At 38.9% G+C, this 23,891-nt stretch overlaps 1 long non-coding RNA gene across 1 annotated transcript in view; it reads left to right on the top strand.

Annotated features, from left to right (window-relative positions):
- The window catches only part of LOC141391517 (uncharacterized), a 363,526-nt gene that overhangs the window by 197,069 nt on the left and 142,566 nt on the right, over positions 1-23,891 (top strand). The gene's annotated exons all lie outside the window — the stretch shown is intronic.

The following is a 23,891-nucleotide window of genomic DNA, read 5'->3' as shown; positions in this document are numbered from 1 at the left end:
GTACTCTCAGAAACTTGGCTGAAACCTTCTGTTTTAAATAGCGAAATATTATGCTCAAGATATCAAATTTTTAGAAAAGATCGAATCATTAAAAAAGGTGGCGGTGTTCTAATTGCAGTCGATTCCAAATACCCATCTAATATTATTACATTAAATGACCTATATGACATCGAGTTCATAGGAGTCTGTATTGAATTTGTCAAGTTTAAATTATTTGTTACCTGTTCATATATACCTCCTGCATCTGACCACAATCTGTATTTTCAACATTTGTCTGCAATAAACTCAATAGCCTCGAGCATGTGTGATACTGATAAAATTCTAATACTAGGAGACTTTAACTTGCCGTCAATTAAGTGGCTTTCGCTTGAGGACTCTGATGGTATGACACCATTGACCCCAAGTGAGAATACGAACCAGCTCTCTTTTGATGTTGTAACTCGCTTCTCGGAAATAAATATGTATCAAATAAATAATGTAATAAATAAGTATGGTAAGATACTGGATTTAGTATTTGTGAATAATACTCTAAATTTCCTGTATCTATTCCTGAAGATTACCATCATCCCTCACTTTGTATACAGTTGATTTATAACTCCCCAATTTCAACACCACTAACCTCTAGAACATTCATATCTGTTTTCAACTTTAAGAAAACTAAGTTTCAAAAACTGAATCTTCTCTTTACTTCCACAGAATGGGCCTCTTTGTTTCACTGTAATAATCAATTTGACCTTGAACAGGCTGTTAATAAATTTTATGACGTACTGAATAATTTTCTTAATGAATGTGTACCAAAAGTTAGAATAAATTCTTCTAATAAATTGCCGTGGATTACTTCCGAATTGTCCGCTCTTAAAAACTCTAAAAATAGACTTTTCAAAAAATTTAAAAAGTCGGGATCTTCTATAGATTATTCAAATTATTCCATTGCCAGATCAAAGTACAACATTGAATCTCACAGGTCATATAAAATGTACATTGATAAAATTAAGATAAATATTAAATCCGATCCAAAATCGTTTTATGATTTTGTTAATTTAAAAAGAAAAAGTACCCGTAGACCTCATTTAATAAAATATAATAATAATGAATTCGTAGGCGATCGTGATATCGCTGAATGTTTTGCTAATTTCTTTGCTTCAACATATTCGTATAGCAATAGTTTCTTGGATACTCAATATCCATATCAGTTACCTAACATGGATAACCTTAGTATGCCGTTTCTCAGAACTGAAGACATTTCAAAGGGTTTATGCTGCCTTAAACCTATAAAAAGCCCAGGTCCTGATGGCATACCTAGTATAATACTTAAAAATTGTCATAATTCCTTATCTACACCATTAACTTTTCTTTTTAATTATTCCCTGAAATTTGGTTATTTCCCAACATTTTGGAAAAAATCTTACTTGGTACCTCTTCATAAATCTGGCAGCTTATCCGACGTATCCAATTATAGAGGAATTGCAAAACTGAGTGCAATTCCGAAGTTATTTGAAAAACTCATCACGGATGTAATCTCTTACAAAGTACATCATATTTTAAGCCCTTATCAGCATGGTTTCCGCAGTGGCTTATCCACCGTTACGAACCTAGTTCAATATACCTCAAAGGTCATTAAAGGATTTACTCAGCAGAAGCAAACTGACACAATCTATACTGATTTCAGTAAAGCGTTCGATAGAGTCAATCATAAATTATTAATATACAAATTAAACCGAATCGGTTTCAGTAAAATCCTATTATCTTGGATCTCGTCTTACTTGCAAGGCAGGTCACAAGTTGTTTTATTTGAGGATTGTCATTCCAATTCAATAAATGTACCATCAGGTGTTCCTCAAGGGAGTCATCTGGGCCCTGTCTTGTTTTTATTATTTGTTAATGATTTACCGTTGTCAATAAAAAATTCTGAACTACTTATGTATGCAGATGATGTTAAAATTTTTATAACACACAAGTCTGTAGAATATTTACAATTACTGCAGGACGATTTAAATAGATTCTCCCGGTGGTGCGCTATTAATAACATGGATTTAAATTTAAAGAAATGTAAACATATGTGTTTCTCTAGAACCTCACCTCTAACATATGATTTCCGGATAAATGAATCTACTCTAATATCTGTGGATTCCTTTGTTGATCTAGGTGTCCTATTGGACCCCAAACTAAATTTCAATAATCATATTATAACAATGGTTAATAAAGCAAATGGAGTTTTAGGATTCATTAAGCGTTGGGCAAAGGAATTTTCTGATCCCTATGTCACAAAGCAATTATTTGTCTCACTTGTCAGACCTATACTTGAATATGGTTCTGTTGTATGGGATCCCTATTATTCGAAATATTCTGATAAAATTGAATCTGTGCAAAAACAATTCTTACTTTTTGCTTTAAGAGGCTTTCATTGGAATAGTGATTTCATCTTGCCCTCATATACGAGCAGGCTTAAGTTAATCAGATTACCAACATTAAAAAGTAGACGTGTAATGTTCAATACAATTATGGTACAAAAAATTTTGAATGGCAATATACTTTCAGATTTCCTTATTTCTTCAATCAAAATAAATGTTCCTATCAGATTCAGTAGATATTATCGTTTCTGTAACACTGATTCTCATCGCACTAATTATGCACTAAGCGAACCTGTCTGCAGAATGTGTGATGAATTTAATTCTTTATATTTTATTGTAGATTTTGGTGTAGATAGGTTCGCACCAGTTGTAACGGCTGATGACATAAATTACTATATCAAATCTAAAATAAATGGAGATTATTTCCTGAAAACTTATAAATTAAAACAGCGCTACTCAGAGAATAGATCGTCATTCAAAATTATTGTACCTCAGAACATATTTGATCAGATATTATCGATAGATTTTTGGCCTCCTCAAGCATTTATAAAAGAATTTGTTGAAAAATCAGACAACTTAGCTCACTTACCTCATAGACCAGAGTCGACTCCAAAAAACTAAATAATTCTATTTCAATTTGCTATCAGAACGTTAGGGGACTAAATACAAAATTGTCTCGACTGTTCACTGATAGTTTCGATTTCGAGTTTCAAATTATAGTACTCTCAGAAACTTGGCTGAAACCTTCTGTTTTAAATAGCGAAATATTATGCTCAAGATATCAAATTTTTAGAAAAGATCGAATCATTAAAAAAGGTGGCGGTGTTCTAATTGCAGTCGATTCCAAATACCCATCTAATATTATTACATTAAATGACCTATATGACATCGAGTTCATAGGAGTCTGTATTGAATTTGTCAAGTTTAAATTATTTGTTACCTGTTCATATATACCTCCTGCATCTGACCACAATCTGTATTTTCAACATTTGTCTGCAATAAACTCAATAGCCTCGAGCATGTGTGATACTGATAAAATTCTAATACTAGGAGACTTTAACTTGCCGTCAATTAAGTGGCTTTCGCTTGAGGACTCTGATGGTATGACACCATTGACCCCAAGTGAGAATACGAACCAGCTCTCTTTTGATGTTGTAACTCGCTTCTCGGAAATAAATATGTATCAAATAAATAATGTAATAAATAAGTATGGTAAGATACTGGATTTAGTATTTGTGAATAATACTCTAAATTTCCTGTATCTATTCCTGAAGATTACCATCATCCCTCACTTTGTATACAGTTGATTTATAACTCCCCAATTTCAACACCACTAACCTCTAGAACATTCAAATCTGTTTTCAACTTTAAGAAAACTAAGTTTCAAAAACTGAATCTTCTCTTTACTTCCACAGAATGGGCCTCTTTGTTTCACTGTAATAATCAATTTGACCTTGAACAGGCTGTTAATAAATTTTATGACGTACTGAATAATTTTCTTAATGAATGTGTACCAAAAGTTAGAATAAATTCTTCTAATAAATTGCCGTGGATTACTTCCGAATTGTCCGCTCTTAAAAACTCTAAAAATAGACTTTTCAAAAAATTTAAAAAGTCGGGATCTTCTATAGATTATTCAAATTATTCCATTGCCAGATCAAAGTACAACATTGAATCTCACAGGTCATATAAAATGTACATTGATAAAATTAAGATAAATATTAAATCCGATCCAAAATCGTTTTATGATTTTGTTAATTTAAAAAGAAAAAGTACCCGTAGACCTCATTTAATAAAATATAATAATAATGAATTCGTAGGCGATCGTGATATCGCTGAATGTTTTGCTAATTTCTTTGCTTCAACATATTCGTATAGCAATAGTTTCTTGGATACTCAATATCCATATCAGTTACCTAACATGGATAACCTTAGTATGCCGTTTCTCAGAACTGAAGACATTTCAAAGGGTTTATGCTGCCTTAAACCTATAAAAAGCCCAGGTCCTGATGGCATACCTAGTATAATACTTAAAAATTGTCATAATTCCTTATCTACACCATTAACTTTTCTTTTTAATTATTCCCTGAAATTTGGTTATTTCCCAACATTTTGGAAAAAATCTTACTTGGTACCTCTTCATAAATCTGGCAGCTTATCCGACGTATCCAATTATAGAGGAATTGCAAAACTGAGTGCAATTCCGAAGTTATTTGAAAAACTCATCACGGATGTAATCTCTTACAAAGTACATCATATTTTAAGCCCTTATCAGCATGGTTTCCGCAGTGGCTTATCCACCGTTACGAACCTAGTTCAATATACCTCAAAGGTCATTAAAGGATTTACTCAGCAGAAGCAAACTGACACAATCTATACTGATTTCAGTAAAGCGTTCGATAGAGTCAATCATAAATTATTAATATACAAATTAAACCGAATCGGTTTCAGTAAAATCCTATTATCTTGGATCTCGTCTTACTTGCAAGGCAGGTCACAAGTTGTTTTATTTGAGGATTGTCATTCCAATTCAATAAATGTACCATCAGGTGTTCCTCAAGGGAGTCATCTGGGCCCTGTCTTGTTTTTATTATTTGTTAATGATTTACCGTTGTCAATAAAAAATTCTGAACTACTTATGTATGCAGATGATGTTAAAATTTTTATAACACACAAGTCTGTAGAATATTTACAATTACTGCAGGACGATTTAAATAGATTCTCCCGGTGGTGCGCTATTAATAACATGGATTTAAATTTAAAGAAATGTAAACATATGTGTTTCTCTAGAACCTCACCTCTAACATATGATTTCCGGATAAATGAATCTACTCTAATATCTGTGGATTCCTTTGTTGATCTAGGTGTCCTATTGGACCCCAAACTAAATTTCAATAATCATATTATAACAATGGTTAATAAAGCAAATGGAGTTTTAGGATTCATTAAGCGTTGGGCAAAGGAATTTTCTGATCCCTATGTCACAAAGCAATTATTTGTCTCACTTGTCAGACCTATACTTGAATATGGTTCTGTTGTATGGGATCCCTATTATTCCATGGTTTAATAAGAAAGGTTAGCCAAAGCTTTATGTCAATTTAATTTTTTTCATTCGAGTATGCCTGAAACTTCAAAACAATATAACCAAACTGTGTATGTGTGTGTGGTGTTTGAATAATATGCCAAACAATTTTAAAAACAATCGAATTCAATGATTTTTAAAATTGTTTTTAGACCATTTGTATGGAAGAAATTGGTGAGATTTGCATTGAAACAATCAGTTTATCATATTCACAACTCGATTATGTGGAGAAAACTTAACTCTTCTTTCATTTTTCGCGTTTTTTATAAAATGCTCAAAAAATGGATTGTAAACAAACCCACTTGTTGCTTTTATTTTGAAGTTTTAGGAATTCAAGAAAAACAAGGGTTCTATAGATTTTTTTCATTTAAATCTACCTCTTTACTTATACCATGTATTATTCGAAATATTCTGATAAAATTGAATCTGTGCAAAAACAATTCTTACTTTTTGCTTTAAGAGGCTTTCATTGGAATAGTGATTTCATCTTGCCCTCATATACGAGCAGGCTTAAGTTAATCAGATTACCAACATTAAAAAGTAGACGTGTAATGTTCAATACAATTATGGTACAAAAAATTTTGAATGGCAATATACTTTCAGATTTCCTTATTTCTTCAATCAAAATAAATGTTCCTATCAGATTCAGTAGATATTATCGTTTCTGTAACACTGATTCTCATCGCACTAATTATGCACTAAGCGAACCTGTCTGCAGAATGTGTGATGAATTTAATTCTTTATATTTTATTGTAGATTTTGGTGTAGATATCAATATTATCAAGTCTAGAATAATTTCATATCTTAATACTTAGAATATACCTAACATTATAAAATATACTAGCTGTTAAAGATGGGGAGGTCGCCCCCACGGTTCGGAAGGGGTGGGAAAGTGTGGCGTTGGGAAAGATCGAAAAAAAAAAAAATTTTAGTTTAACTTAAAATGGCCCATATGGGTCCTCCCTAAGGGTACCTGCCCTACAAAAGTTCAACATTTGTGTCATAGTGCAGTTAATTCCTAATCCACATTTTTGTCGGCAAGTTCAAATGTCCAAAAAGGGCCACAAAATTCTAAAGAGGTTTTAAATACATTCGATCTGTCCGGAGGTGAAAGTTTCGCTTCACATTGGCTGAGGGTATCTATCTGTCGACAAAGCCGACTGACACTTTTTTACTTGTTTTATTCTAAAAGAGGACTTATTTCATATCAATGAGTGTGCAGATAAGGGGCCTCCTTTAACGCCGAGTCCAAGTGACGAGTTCAACATGAGTCCACTTGTAGAAAACGGAAATACTACTTAAATGTAGACAAACATTATTTTGAGTAGTTTCAACGAAATGAAATGATGGTGTGTCCGTGACTCGAACTTCCGAATTTTTATGTAAACCGTGCGGGCCATAATATTCTATTTGAACTGAGAATAATTTATAAATCCACAATAAATTTCACAAATGTCCCCCTCCCCTATTCAACTTTAGTTGAAGATAACTGATTATGGCTTAGCCATTACTTAGCTGCAACTGTTTGTGGTAGCAAATAATTTCAGAGCTTTATTTTTTGCTGTTAACCAATCTTGTACTAACGAGACAAACAAATGCTCATCCACCCTTTTTATTTTTTTTTTTACAAAAATAGTCTTGTCGTCTTTTTTATGAGTCTTGAAGATGTTGTTTTGTGGTGCTGTTGCTGCTACTTGAACACACAATTGAAGCAGTTTTTGTTCTGCTACTGTTCTGGTGCTGTTGGGTGGTGATGAAAAAGGAATGTAATTGCAACAAATAAATCACGTTCTGCTGACTTTTCTTAAAATCACAGCACGCATTTAATGTGGCATTTAGTTCGAGAATGTGTGTGTGAATGTGTGTTCGACTGCTTTATTTTCTTTTCTTGGCTGACTAGCTCTCTTGATGCAACTGCAAGTTTGACGTTGTTGCTACAAATGCTGTTTTTAAAACGCTATTTCCATTCACTTCTTCCATTTGCAATGCCTGAGCTTTAAAGCGTTTTTATGGCCCTCAACATGGTCCAGCAATCAAATACCCTGGCTGTTAGCAGTGGTATTGTTTTCGTAGATCCTCCTACTTCGTTTTTTATTTTGGTGTCTATTATAGCCATCACCGTCATCAGCAACAACATTGTTGTCTTCACTTCGATGTGTCTTTGTTTGCCATTGCTCCAACAGTTGTTACAATTTTTTTAACAATTTCTCTATTCTTCAATTTTTCCACTGCAACTGCTGTCCTTGCACCCGCTGCCATTTGCTGGTATTTAGTCGTTCCTTCAGCAGCTCGTTTTATTTTTAAATTATATCAGTTAAAATGTTCTCATGCATTATTCACATCTTGGCTGTCTTTCGCTTGTTAGTTCGTTCTTTCTAAGATGCCTGACATTTGCTCTAACAACAATTTTGCAAATAATTCATTGCTTTATAAGTTTTCAAGCGTTTTACGTTTATTTCATTTGCTTATTTAAATCTGTCAACTTAATTTGACGATAACGAGTGGGAATTAATAAATACGTAATGACAAATTTTATATTCATACATACAAATGAGGAGGGGAGATTTCTAATTGATCCAAATAGTATGGCAAAGACCTTGTAGGTGCACTCTTGTATGCAGAACAGATGTTCTACGATGGTATTGCTCATATAACACCTAGAGATCGGGACGGTCTTATGTCCGCTGGAAATAACATGACAAGAGGAACTGATGAACAGTTCGTTGATCTGTTTAAGGCCGGAAACAAGAGATTGATATGGTGTATCCTAGAGATCGGCACAGCCATAAAAACCTTTAAAAATCCACGTTTGGTCGATCTGATGGTAGTTGCAAAAATATCCTTTAAAAACCTACGTTTGATCGATCTGATGGTAGTTGCAAAAATATCCTTAAAAAACCGCGATTGATCGATCGGATTGTAGTTGCGAAAATGTAGTTTTAAAATCCACGTTTGATCGATATGATGGTAGTTGCAAAACTATCCTTTAAAAATCCCGTTTGATCGATCTGACGTTATTTGCAAAAATATCCTTTAAAAATTGTAACGTGACCGCTACATTGCATAGCCGCTTCTTAAATACTACCCCTCATCAACACAAAACTATATTTTATTACCAAACGCATACATAATTTTAATTTCAATGCCCACTCGATTAGCTATGTTCTGGAGTAATTCTCAATTACTTCAGACAACCAGACGGATATAATATCTGGTTGTGGTACAAGATAAGACGTGTGGTATTGTCCGCAGTCACTTGAACCGAACCTAGCAACAGCCGTCGGCCCTGCGATTCGTTCGCTCCTGTCGATTCGTTCGCTCCTGTCGATTCGTTCGCTCCTGTCAACCCGTTCGCTCCTGGCGATTCGTTCGCTCCTTGCGATTTGTTCGCTCCTGTCGATTCGTTCGCTCCTGTCGATTCGTTCGCTCCTGTCGACTCGTTCGCCCCTTGCGATTCGTTCGCTCCTTGCGGTTTGTTCGCTCCTGGCGATTCGTTCGCTCCTTGCGATTTGTTTGCTCCTGCCGATTCGTTCGCTCCTGCCGATTCGTTCGCTCCTGCCGATTCGTTCGCTTCTGTCGATTCGTTCGCTCCTGTCGATTCGTTCGCTCCGGTCGATTCGTTCGCTCCTTGCGATCCGTTCGCTCTATTGCCTAACTATACTCGCCTCTTCTCGTTACAGAGTAGCAACCCGAATACTACCGAGCCGAACTCAACACCCGAAGACTAGGGTCTAACTCAACACCCGAAGACTAATGAACCGAACTCAACACCCGAAGACTACCGATCCGACAGCAATCCGAATCCCATTGCCAATCCGAGTATTGCCGAGCGAGGGCTGACGATCAGAAAATTGTCGATTCCACTATTTCCGAGCCGAGTGTTATCGACCGACTGTCAACTACCAAGCATATCTTCTATATATCTACTTCATACCGACCAACTCGAAGCGATTCCACCCGAGGTTGTTCCCCAACTTTACCAACATATCAACTTATCTCCATATTATCTGAAACTTATGTTTACGAAATTATATAAATAAAACTCTGAAGCACAGTTCAATCGTGTCTCATCTTACTTAAGGTTTGTGGGTCCTTGAGTCGACCCTGGCAGCGGCTGAGCTAACCTCAGCCTTCGGTAAAACCACTCGTTATAAATGGCGCCCGAGCTGGGACAAGACAAAGAAACGAATAGCGAAAAACCTAAACCAGTCGCCACCTGAAACTTTTCGAGTTCTACGAGCAGCATGGTTGGAGATTCATAGTTGGAGAACTGAATCCCTTAGTTGGATATACCTACTAAAAAAAGAACAGTTGATGGAGCAGTGCGAGAAGGTAGGCATAGTGACCGAAGGATATACCGTTGATCACCTTCGGAAACTGCTTAGCAAATATCTGAGGGAGAAAAAGACACGAGCTTCTGCTGAGAATTTGCTACGAGAATTAGAGGAGAAGGTTAAATCATCGGTACACGAGACGCAACCATCGCCACTCTTCGTTGAGGTACCCGCACCACTCCAACGGATGAGTATGACAGACCTGGAGGTCATCAATATAATTCACCGATGGTCACTAAAATTCTCGGGTGACAGCGATCTCGTCGAGTTCCTAGAGCGGTTCGAAGAATTGGCGGAATGTCATTCCATCCGATTTGACCGTCTTCTCCCGTCATTACTCACTGTTTTGGAGGGAAACGCGTTGAAATGCTATCGGGTCAAGAGAGAAGAGATCAAATTGTGGTCCGAGTTCCGGGCCGAGGCTGAACGATTTTTCCTGTCCAAGCGGTATATGAGTCAGATCGAACACTCGTTCTACAATCGTCGGCAGCACCATAAGGAAAGGATTACATATTGGCAATGTCAACAACCTCTCGACGACATCCTCAATTACGTAAGTTAAATCATTTGGACCGTATTTACGATGGTCTGCGGCCGGAATATAGGCATTATGTGAGACGTCACGATTTCACGACGTTGGACGAGTTGATCGAGCTAACAAATGACTTTGAAATACTGAAAAGGGATGAAGCCAGATTGGAAAGACCACATACTTCACATATGATCCGAGAGGCCGACGTGCCCTACGATCGTGACAGCCACTGTTGGCGCTGCAAACGTCCTGGTCACTATCGGTGGCAATGTCGGAGGGCCCCTACGAAGTTCTGCTCACGATGCGGTAAGGACGTAGAAGGGATAAAAGTCAATGACTCATCGACACAGGGTCAACGCTCAGTTACATAGATGGTAAAATGCGAGAAACGCTGCAATCCAGAGGTGTGCAGCCGGGCACGTCGAAAAGAGGTATCCAGATGGCGGATCAGAGAATCGAGGATTGTGAGACAGGCATTCGGTTAGGAGTGCAGTACCGAGGGAAAACCACGAATCTTTCAGTAACCGTAATCCCCACTCTAGCTGAGTCACTCATATTAGGGATGGATTTTCTTGCGGAGAGGTCCTGGCGGTTGAGCCTTGACGGGGAGACAATATTGCAGTCGATCTCGGAGCAGTTCATTGATTGCGTCCACACTATTACTCCCGCCCTTTCATCGACGATGTCCAAGAAGCCGAATTGAAGACCCTGATTGACCAATATACCGATATGTTCGCCCGAAGTCCGGGTCTGTGTTCCGTAGCCAAACATACCATCAAGCTGAAACACAACGTCCCTATTAAACAAAGATACATGCCTCGCAACCCTGCCATGATGACTATCATTAACGAAGAAATTGATAAGCTTTTGGCACAAGGTAGGATTGAGCAATCACATAGCCCCTACAGTTCACCGATCGTCCTTGCCCGGAAAAAACAAGGTGGTTGGCGTATGTGTATTGATTACCGACAACTCAACGAAGCGAGTGAATCCGATGCCTACCCTCTGCCACATATAAATGCCGTCCTTGATCAGCTCAGAGAGGCAAAGTACATCTCCACGTTGGATCTCAAGAATGGGTACTGGCAAATCCCTCTGGACTAGTGCTCTAGGCCTTGTACAGCATTCACGGTGCCGGGGCGGGGCCTTTTCCAATGTAAGGTTATGCCGTTTGGATTACATTCAGCCCCGGCAACATTTCAAAGGGCACTTGATCAGATAATCGGCTCGAACATCCACCCGTTGGTTTTCGTATACTTAGATGATATCATCATCCTTGGCAGGAGTTTTCCAGAACACCTGAATGTGTTAGAAACCGTCTTCAAGAGGTTGCACGAAGCTGATATGCAAATAAATATACAGAAATGTGAGTTTGTCCGCCAATCTATTAAGTATTTGGGTCATATAGTGAGCCCGGAGGGCATAGGAACTGATCCTGACAAAGTGGAAGCTGTGCGTAAACTCCCTGCACCCACGAATCTGAAGGAGCTCCGGAGAATTCTGGGAATGGCGTCCTGGTATAGGCGTTTCATTCCGAACTTTGCGAAGGTCGTAAACCCTCTGAACCGCGTATTTAAGAAATCGGTACGCTGGCGGTGGAGTACCGAAGAGGCTGAAGCATTTGATAACCTCAAAAGGATACTGACCGAGGCCCCTGTTTTGAAATGCCCAGACTTCAGTCGAACATTTTATCTGCAGACCGATGCCAGCCTGGAAGGGCTGGGAGTGGTTTTGTTTCAGCGGCATTCGGAGCACGAATCTGTTATTGCGTATGCTAGCCGTTCCCTAAGTGACCTTGAGAAGAAATACTCAACCACCGAGCAAGAGTGTCTGCCGATCCTTTGGGGTATACGTAAAATGGAGCCATACGTGGAGGGGTATCATTTTACGGTCATTACCGACCACCATTCCCTGAAGTGGCTGCACTCACTGCAAAATCCTTGCGGTCGGCTGGCCAGGTGGGCACTGGAACTCCAGCAGTACGACTTTGAAATCGAGTACCGAAAGGGTAGCTTAAACGTTGTCGCAGATGCCTTGTCCCGCGCTCCCTTACCTAGCACTGAAGATTGTTTTACCATTTCTGCCGTTCCCGACGACTGGTATAAGAAAATGCTGCAAAAGGTAGAACGTAGCCCACACAAATACCCCGATATACAGCTTATCGAAGGTCATCTGTACAAGCATTTCCCCGCAAGAATGCATTTGATCAACTGTCCGAGTGGAAGCAGTGTGTCCCATGTGAAATGCGAAGGGGAATCCTACGCGATCATCATGACGCCATCCATGCAGGACATTTGGGCACATTTAAGACCTTGAGGGGGGTCCAAGAAAATTACTACTGGCCTGGAATGTCAAGGGACGTACGAGAGTACGTAAGGGGTTGTAAAACCTGTGCCCGTTGTAAAGTGAAACAAAAGGCTCCTTGTGGCTACATGCACACGATGCAATGTTCGGAGCCGTGGGAGCTCGTGTGTGCCGATTTCATTGGACCGCTACCAAGGTCCAAACAGGGGAATACTTCATTGCTAGTTATGATGGACAAATTCAGCCGATGGGTGGAGCTGGTATCAAGCCGACGTGCCACGGCACAAGATGTTGTTAAGGCCCTTAAAGAGCGGATTGTTTATAGATTCGGGTGTCCGAAGATACTACTAACGGATAATGGGGTCCAATTTACCAGTCGATTGCTATACTCCTTCCTAAAAGACCTACACATCGAGCATCGTACGACTCCCTTGTATGCTCCACATGAAAATCCCACCGAACGTATGAACAGGGTCGTAAAAACGATGATAGCCCAAAATACGGGGGCAGATCATCGACTTTGGGATCAAAATATAGCCGAGATTGCATTCGCCATCAACACCGCTGTGAGCGAATCCTCCAGATACTCACCGGCCGAGATACTATTCGGGCGTAACCTTGTTTCTCCTACTACTTTACATCTCCCGTCTACTAACGACCCGAGAGATAACAAGAACTACGCGAAATTATGGGGAACAGTAAGAGAAAATAACCAGAAGGCAAGCCGTTCGCAACAAACCTACTATAACTTGCGCCGCAGAGAGTGCTCTTTTTTGGTGGGCGACAAGGTTTGGGTGCGAGAGAGACAATTGTCATCCGCTGCAGACAACTTTAATCAAAAATTAGCCCCCAAATATTCCGGTCCACATGAGATCACCTCCTTCGTTCACAAGAACATAATAGAAGTAAGAGATGAATCAGGAAAACTCAAGAGAGTGAATGTCCAAGATATCAAACCCTACACTGTAAACCATTCCGAGAATCACTCACTCTCTTCCACCTTATGAGTTAACTAATGACAGCGATGCAACCCTACATGTGCCGCGGTGGGACCAGGTCAGACGCATTCCCTCTTCTTCAAGTCAGCCGCAATCAAACCGAGACAAATTACTCCCTGCATCAGGGATGCCAACTTTCCTAGGTAACAATCGCTACAGACAAGTTATGTTAAAACCACCTCAAATCTCTATTGATAAACCGAATTGGGTGAAAACATGTCTTTATACATTTTAATAAAATATCCGATTCCCATGCTTTCCTATATGTTTGAACACGATCTGTCGTCCAAATACACGAATATTTCACTCGCTGCACCTATACTTTTCCGTTTGTGCCGAAAGTGGTGACAATAAACAATGTTGGGTAAAAAAAAACTCTACAACCGCTACGTGGAAAAGCCAAATTGCTACTGTAGCGATTTAAAATAAAAAAAATAAAGAACATTACTACAACCCCCAAAACAGTGTTTTGTACGGCAAAAATCGCCACAAAAATAGCGAGAAAACCGCCAGCTTGGTATCCCTGCCCTAAATAAACACACATTGTTTGAATCTTTAGCTGTGTCTATTTCACTCAATGAGCGTTGGTAGAAGAGAATGCAACAACAAATTAGTTCCCCACACGTTCTCCCACTCCAGTGTACCAATGACATTACCGACTGCAGTTGTCTACTCAGTAAGACCAGAGAGTGGAAGAGTAAAAAAAAAATATCACTCAGACAAAGCCTCTCGGGAGTGAAATATGGGGGAAGAAAGCAGAGAAGAGGGAGATGGAATGTTTAAACGAAGGGAAAACACCGAAAACAAAACCAGGTCCCATTTAAGTCAGAGATAACAGAGGGGAATCATTAATCCAGTACCAACGAAACTGAATAAATGGAGCGGAAGCCAACGAGACCACGACGTGTGGTTAGCACACCACAACCGCCAAAACCGCATGTTCCCCCACTAGAGGCTCGGCCGCGTATTGTTTCCGACCAGTTGTTGATGCCGTCGCGTGTGGTTCGATTCCAACCGGAGAGTAATAGCAACCCACCGCCTCTGCTTCGCTTCCAACACGTAGGACCAACAAACCAGCAAAGTACACAGTCTGCCGCGATTGATATAACTCATTCGATGCCGGTGTTGGAGAACACTACCTCAACCACTACAAGACACAGAGAACAGGAGTTGGCGACCGCAACTGAAACACTTCCGTCTCAAACTCCGGTTATCCAGGCCAGATCACACCAGCGAGAATCAGTAGGAATGGCTCTAAGTACACAATCACAGGGTTCCTCCACAAGGGTTGCAGCAATGAAACAGCAAGGCAGAAGACAAGAAGAAGGAACACGTTCCCGTCGGTTGGCGCAGCAACCCGAACGCGAGTTGATACGTTGGTTACAGTCACTGAGGATACTAACCCCTCATGGACGCAGACACCAAACCGTGTTGCATTACGCCAACCGGCCTTCTGTTAAGGTCACCTTCCTGAACGCAGAACAGGCTCATCTCCAATGCCGAGGAATAAGCATCGTCGTTCCTCTACAACACCGCAACTACCAACCATAGGCAAATCATTCTTCGTGGGGCTGCAATTAATTATGGCTGTAGGACAGCCCATATCAAGCTATTTAATGCTATCAAACATTTTTTTTAAATATAAAATATTAGGTTAGAAATTACAAGCTGTAGAACAGCAATAACAAATGAAGACAAGAAGAAGTAAAAAAGAAAAGAGAAAAAAAAACAAGAAGAGAGAAAAAAACAGAGTTACCATAGTAGTTGACTTGAGCTCTCCTCGCGGAGGGTAATTTACACCTATGGCAAAGACATAACCATGGTAAGATGGGATATTTCATGGTTGTTGTTTCTCGTTTCATTCCCTTATCGTTTAAATCCTACATATTTAACCAAAGGTACTCTTATATGGAATTCTTTCTCTTAATAACCCATAACTACAATGTCTCTTTTGGTTTGCTTAATGACTTACACGAAACATTGTATTTAAGATTTGTTTAATAGGGTTACCGAGTGTGCAAATTCCGTCTTTAGTCTACTCTTTGTGACAAGTGTTGTTGTAGTGAGGTATGTACAACAAATGTACAAGCAGGAGAAGCTCTGCTTCCATGGTCACCATGTTCCATGGTTAATAAAGAAATGAGAAATATACATTTTGTCCAGTTTTTGAAACTGTATGTCTTTGCGTACACTAAGGTGCTGCGGGCTTCGGCCGAAACTCTGTCAACAGAACTAGAAAGATGAGAAAAAAAACATAATATTATGTTTTTTTTTTTTTGCGAAGTAAGGGGGGGGATGTAACGTGACCGCTACATTGCATAGCCGCTTCTTAAATATTACCCCTCATCAACACAAAACTATATTTTATCACCAAACGCATACATAATTTTAATTTTAATGCCCACTCGATTAGCTATGTTCTGGAGTAATTCTCAATTACTTCAGACAACCAGACGGATATAATATCTGGTTGTGGTTGCCGAATTTGTCGAGTGCTGGCGTTAAACGAAGTACAAGATAAGACGTGTGGCATTGTCCGCAGTCACTTGAACCGAACCTAGCAACAGCCGTCGGCCCTGCGATTAGTTCGCTCCTGTCGATTCGTTCGCTCGTGTCGACTCGTTCGCTCCTGTCGATTCGTTCGCTCCTGTCGATTCGTTCGCTCCTGTCGACCCGTTCGCTCATGGCGATTCGTTCGCTCCTTGCGATTTGTTCGCTCCTGTCGATTCGTTCGCTCCTGTCGACTCGTTCGCTCCTGTCGATTCGTTCGCTCCTGTCGACCCGTTCGCTCCTGGCGATTCGTTCGCTCCCTGCGATTTGTTCGCTCCTGTCGATTCGTTCGCTCCTGTCGACTTGTTCGCTCCTGGCGATTCGTTCGCTCCTTGCGGTTTGTTCGCTCCTGCCGATTCGTTCGTTCCTTGCGATTTGTTCGCTCCTGGCGATTCGTTCGCTCCTTGCGATTTGTTCGCTCCTGCCGATTCGTTCGCTCCTGCCGATTCGTTCGCTCCTGTCGATTCGTTCGCTCCTGTCGATTCGTTCGCTCCTTGCGATCCGTTCGCTCTATTGCCTAACTATACCCGCCTCTTCTCTTTACAGAGTAGCAACCCGAAGACTACCGAGCCGAACTCAACACCCGAAGACTACCGAGTCGAACTCAACACCCGAAGACTAACGAACCGAACTTAACACCTGAAGACTACCGAGCCGAACTCAACACACGAAGACTACCGATCCGACAGCAATCCGAATAACGCCGAGCCGTGCGATACGCCAACAACGGGAACTACCGACCCATTGCCAATCCGACTATTGCCGAGCGAGGGCTGGCGATCAGAAGATTGCCGATTCCACTATTTCCGAGTGTTATCGACCGACTGTCAACTACCAAGCATATCTTCTATCCGCCGATTACCACCTACTTCATACCGACCAACTCGAAGCGATTCCACCCGAGGTTGTTCCCCAACTTATCAACTTATCTCCATATTATCTGAAACTTATGTTTACGAAATTATATAAATAAAACTCTGAAGCACAGTTCAATCGTGTCTCATCTTACTTAAGGTTTATGGGTCCTTGAGTCGACCCTGGCAGCGGCTGAGCTAACCTCAGCCTTCGGTAAAACCACTCGTTATAAAATCCACGTTTGATCGATCTGATGGTAGTTGAAAAAATATCCTTTAAAAATCCACGTTTGATCGATCTGATGTTATTTGCAAACATATTCTTTAAAAATCCAGGTTTGATCGATCTGATGGTAGTTGCAAAAATATCCTTTAAAAAGCCAGGTTTGATCGATCTGATGGCAGTTGCAAAAATATCCTTTAAAAATCCAGGTTTGATCGATCTGATGGTAGTTGCAAAAATATCCTTTAAAAATCCAGGTTTGATCGATCTGATGGTAGTTGCAAAAATATCCTTTAAAAATCCACATTTGATCGATCTGATGGTAGTCGCAAAAATATCCTTTAAAAATCCACGTTTGATCGATCTGATGGTAGTTCCTAAAATATCCTTTAAACATCCGCATTTGATCGATCTGATGGTAGTCGCAAAAATATCCTTTAAAAATCGACGTTTGATCGATCTGATGGTAGTTGCAAAAATATCCCTTAAAAATCCACGTTTGATCGATCTGATGGTATTTCCTAAAATATCCTTTAAACATCCGCATTTGATCGATCTGATGGTAGTTGCAAAAATATCCTTTAAAAATCGACGTTTGATCGATCTGATGGTAGTTGCAAAAATATCCTTTAAAAATCCACGTTTGATCGATCTGATGGTAGTTCCTAAAATATCCTTTAAACATCCGCATTTGATCGATCTGATGGTAGTCGCAAAAATATCCTTTAAAAATCGACGTTTGATCGATCTGATGGTAGTTGCAAAAATATCCCTTAAAAATCCACGTTTGATCGATCTGATGGTAGTTCCTAAAATATCGTTTAAACATCCGCATTTGATCGATCTGATGGTAGTTGCAAAAATATCCTTTAAAAATCCACGTTTGATCGATCTGATGGTAGTCGCAAAAATATCCTTTAAAAATCCACATTTGATAGATCTGATGGTAATTGCAAAAATATCCTTTAAAAATCCACGTTTGATCGATCTGATGGTAGTCGCAAAAATATCCTTTAAAAATCCACATTTGATCGATCTGATGGTTGTTGCAAAAATATCCTTTAAAATTCCACGTTTGATCGATCTGATTATAGTTACATAAATATCCTTTAAAAATCCACGTTTGATCGATCTGATGGTAGTCGCAAAAATATCCTTTAAAAATCCACATTTGATAGATCTGATAGTAATTGCAAAAATATCCTTTAAAAATCCACATTTGATAGATCTGATAGTAATTGCAAAAATATCCTTTAAAAATCCACGTTTGATCGATCTGATGGTAGTCGCAAAAATATCCTTTAAAAATCCACATTTGATCGATCTGATTATAGTTACATAAATATCCTTTAAAAATCCACGTTTGATCGATCTGATGGTAGTCGCAAAAATATCCTTTAAAAATCCACATTTGATAGATCTGATAGTAATTGCAAAAATATCCTTTAAAAATCCACATTTGATAGATCTGATAGTAATTGCAAAAATATCCTTTAAAAATCCACGTTTGATCGATCTGATGGTAGTCGCAAAAATATCCTTTAAAAATCCACGTTTGATCGATCTGATGGTAGTCGCAAAAATATCCTTTAAAAATCCACGTTTGATCGATCTGATGGTAGTTGCAAAAATATCCTTTAAAATTCCACGTTTGATCGATCTGATTATAGTTACATAAATATCCTTTAAAAATCCACGTTTGATCGATCTGATGGTAGTCGCAAAAATATCCTTTAAAAATCCACATTTGATCGATCTGATGGTAGTTGCAAAAATATCCTTTAAAATTCCACGTTTGATCGATCTGATTATAGTTACATAAATATCCTTTAAAAATCCACGTTTGATCGATCTGATGGTAGCTGCAATAATGTCCTTTAAAAATCCACGTTTGATCGATCTGATTGTAGCTGCAATAATGTCCTTTAAAAATCCACGTTTGATCGATCAGATGGTAGCTGCAATAATGTCCTTTAAAAATCCACGTTTGATCGATCTGATGGTAGTTGCAAAAATATCCTTTAAAAATCCACGTTTGATCGATCTGACGGTAGTTGCAAACACATCCTTTAAAAATCCACGTTTGATCGATCTGACGGTAGTTGCAAACACATCCTTTAAAAATCCACGTTTGATCGATCTGACGGTAGTTGCAAACACATCCTTTAAAAATCCACGTTTGATCGATCTGATGGTAGTTGCAAAAATATCCTTTAAAAATCCACGTTTGATCGATCTGATGTTAGTTGCAAAAATATCCTTTAAACATCCACGTTTGATCGATCTGATGGTAGTTGCAAAAATATCCTTTAAAAATCCACGTTTGATCGATCTGACGGTAGTTGCAAAAATATCCTTTAAAATTCCACGTTTGATCGATCTGATTATAGTTACATAAATATCCTTTAAAAATCCACGTTTGATCGATCTGATGGTAGTTGCAAAAAAATTCTTTAAAAATCCGCGATTGATCGATATGATATGTAGTTGGAAAAATGTCCTTTAAAAATTCACGTTTGATCGATCTGATGATAGTTGCAAAAATATCCTTTAAAAATCCACGTTTGATCAATCTGATGGCAATTGCAAAAATATCCTTTAAAAATCCACGCTTGAGGGGTCCGTAGTTCATTGCAAAAGTATTCTTTAACAAGCACGTTGTAGCTGCCTGGTTACGCCTTTAAAATCTATTCCTAATCCTTCAATGGAATAGAAATTGAATTTTTTGTTATGAATACCAAAACTGTATCTAAAACTAAAGCTTGTTGGTCTACCAAAAACCAATTTCGAGTTGCATCCAATCCCAATGAAAAAATTGCATTGCTTAACGCTCCGTCAATATTAATTTGTGAGGTTGTTTATTCAATACCGCAAAATAATACCAAACAAATAAAATAATTATAATATATTCTATGATCTATGCGCCCATAAATCTCATGATGGAAAAATTCCCACATGGAATAATAAAAACACACATTATAACACAAAATTTGCATTTTTTTGTTTTTGAAAATATTAATAAAACCTCTCAAAAAATATTCATTAAAATTCGTTCATAAATATTTTGCAAATTTATTTGAATTTTGTTACGTTGCGTTGCTTTCGTTGGTTCGTTGTACATCTGATGGGTTTATCTGTGGTAATTCCGTAAAACCCGAATGTATTTTTATTTAATAAATAAGTACCAACTGCTGTGTGCTGAGCTGTATGTATGTAAAAATGCTACTGATAAATATTTGCAGAAGCGTAGAGAAAAAATTCCGCCGAAAAAAGACAACAGGAAAACAAAATATTTATGGTAAATATTAAAGAAAAAATACTAAGTGAAATTGCTGCTGTTGTTTCAAGAAGCAAAATTAAGCAATTAGTTGTAAAAATGGGCATAGCGCCATTTAAAGAATTTTCTGGAGGACGGAAGAATCCATAATTTCCAATGACAATTAGACCACCCAGCGGTCGTTAATTTTTATACCCTCAGCCTTTAGGCTAAGGAGGGTATATACACTTTGATACGATGAAAATGTGTCTCATCGAAATAATGATTTTAGACCCCAAGTATGTTTGAACGAAATGTGTTTCAGACAATTTGGAGTCGATCTAGCGATGTCCGTCTGTCTGTCTGTTCTGCTGGCTGGAGCGCACGATAACTCTCGAACGGATGAACCGATTCGGTTCAAATATTGGCTTTCGTAATATTTTGCCCAAACTTAGTTTAAGTTCGAAGATGGGCTACATCGGTCCACTCCTTCCGGTACCTCCCCCACAAAAGTTCGAAAATGTTCGGAAAGTTTGTGCGCACGATAACTCTTGAAGGGAGTGACCGATTTTGTCCATACTTTGTATAGCGTAAACACTCTAACAGAGTAATATGAGGTTCCAATATGGTATCAATAGGTCCACTCCTTCGGGTACCTCCCACACGAAATTTCGGAAAAGTTCAGTTTAGAGCCATATCTCAAATCGCTTTGATTTTTGTTTTAGCAACTTGTATTCACTGCCCTCCATACGACGGTACAAGTTTCATCAGGGGCAAGTACATACTTTCTGAGAAAATAGCATGAAAGTTGCAAAAAACCCCTATGACACCGTGTGAGGTGGTTGGAGCGCAAGATAACTCTCGAACGAATCTGCCGATTCTGTCCAAAATATGGCCTTAGTACTATTTTGTCCAAACATAGTTTAAGTTTGAAGATAAGCCATATCGGTCCACTCCTTCAGGTACCTCCCTCACACAAAAGTTCAAAAATGTTCGGAAAAATTGTTCGTACGGTAACTTTTGAAGGGAGTGGCCGAATTGGTCTATACTTTACACATCCTAATATATCTACCAGATATAGATCAGGTTCAAATATGGACTATTTACACTTTAAGACCTAATATCGAATCACTTTGATTTTTGTTGAAGCAACTTGCATTCGCTGCCTCAATTACGATGGTAAATGTTTTTTAGGGGCAAGTCCATACTTCTTGAGCAAACAGCCCGAAGAGTGTAAAAACCTCCTATGGCACCATATGTTGTGGCTGGAGATCCACTTCCATAACGGTCAATGTCGATCCATTCCTTTGATCTTTAATCCTAATCAACATGTTTGTCGGTTCAAACGCCCAAAATTTTTAAAAACCCCCTAAATACATACGCATTTTGGAAAAAAATAGTTTTAATATACACAGGCTGAGGGTATATCTCTGTCGGCAAAGCCGACTGATACTGTTTTTACTTGTTAAATAATATTTTTGCAATGGCCATTAAACATATCAGACGTGGATTTTTAAAGAATATTAGGCCCAATAGGCGTGGTTTTGGAGTTTTCTGTTTTTATACCCTGCACCACCCTGTGGTAATGTAACATGCATAAGGAAAAGAAATAGACTCATAGTTCCTTCTAGAGATGTGCATAGAATCACTTTCTGAGTCGATTTTTGCATGTCCGTCCGTTCGCAACGTACAGGTCGCATTTATTGTCCGATTTCGCTGCAAATTGGGGAAGATAATTTTTAACCGTTCAGAGTTTGATATAGCTCCCAAATATATATTTTTGACGATTTGAGGTATTTCATGCATCAAACACGCTATACCTGTCCAATTTTGATGAAATTTGGAATATATGACGGAATTAGGTCTATAGATAAATGTGCCAAATTATATCGAAATCGGTTGAGATTTGAGATATATGTAATAACAATTGTTCCACAAACATCCCATACGGGACAAGGGAGACTTCTCTCATATCAATGAGTGCACCCCGATTCATATTAGCTGAATTATATGGGACCTACTGTTTATCGCCGAGTCTGAACGGCGTGTCTTAAGACACCACTTTGTAGAGAAGTTTTACATGGCTAAATATACTCAGGAAATGTCGCCAACATTACTGAGGGGTATTTTGCCACCGTTGAAAATTTTGATGTTGACTGGCCGGGGAATCGAACCCACTACCTTCAGCGTGCAAGGCGGGTGTGCATACCATTGCACCACGGTGGCACCCAAGATTTGGATATAGGTCCTACATATAGTTTCGGCCGATTTGAGGTATTTGATGAACCAAACACGCCATATCTACAGAATTTTGATGCAATTTTGAAATCGGTTCATATTTGGATATAGCTCTCGTATATATTTTCGGCCGATTTGAGGTATTTGATGCACCCAACAGGCTATATAAGTCAAATTTTGATGAAATTTGGAATGTGTGTTCTAGAAATAAATGTGCCAAATAATATTAAAATTGGTCTAGAATTGAATATAGTCCCCATGTATTTCTGACATATTCACAGTGGTGTAGTGTATCATATAGTCGGCCACGCCCGACTTTGACTTTTTCCTTACTTACTTACTTACTTAGCTGGCCCATTACAGAACATTTGTTCTATAGGCCGAACTAAGAAGAGATCTCCATTCCTCTCTATTTGTTGCTTTGCTCTCTGGAATACCGCGCCTTGTCATCTCATCATCCACTTGTTTGCGCCATCTATTCCTTGGCCTGCCAATTCTGCGTGCACCGCCATGTGGCATGTATTCATACGCCTTTTTAGTGGACTTTTTCCTTATTGGTTTTAATTGCATGTTACCAAATTGCATTTTTTATACCCTACACCACAATGTGGAAAAGGCATTATAAATTTGTTTTCCGAAAATTCATGTAACACCGCGAACTATTCGTCTTAGACCCCCCATGTGGTATACTAAAAGTCATATCTCGATGAGATAAAGCGATTTTGAGATGTGTGTCAGTCCATTAAAATTTTTAGTCAAACTCCAGGCCGCAAATATGGACCGATCGTCACACAATTTGGAAGGTGGGTTCAGACCTAATTCTCGCATACGAGAATTAGGCCCCAGAATAGGTTCCTATAGTTTTTTCTATGATCGTTGAAAATTTAGGGGGTGAAATGGACCAAAAACTAAATTTTGATCCAATTTTGAAGCGGCTCTGTAGATCGAATGGTTGTCTGGTCTGCGCGAAATTTAATATAAGGTTTGGGTTTACGACAGGGAAGTAGCTTGCATTTTAAAGTGATGATCAGATAATGTTTAGCGGGTTAAATGGACCAGAACTTTTGTGTGAAATTTGGTAAAGTTTTTACTGATATGACTTTATCTCTATTCCTGGAGACTATGTTAAACCCATGTAAGTTATATTTAGAAGAGGAACGCTTGACCTT

The sequence above is a fragment of the Musca autumnalis genome, unplaced genomic scaffold (genome assembly GCF_047663935.1).
Source record: "Musca autumnalis isolate F117 unplaced genomic scaffold, ASM4766393v1 scaffold_1, whole genome shotgun sequence".
NCBI classification, from domain to species: Eukaryota; Metazoa; Arthropoda; class Insecta; order Diptera; family Muscidae; genus Musca; species Musca autumnalis.
This window is presented reverse-complemented; position numbering and strand designations above follow the sequence as displayed.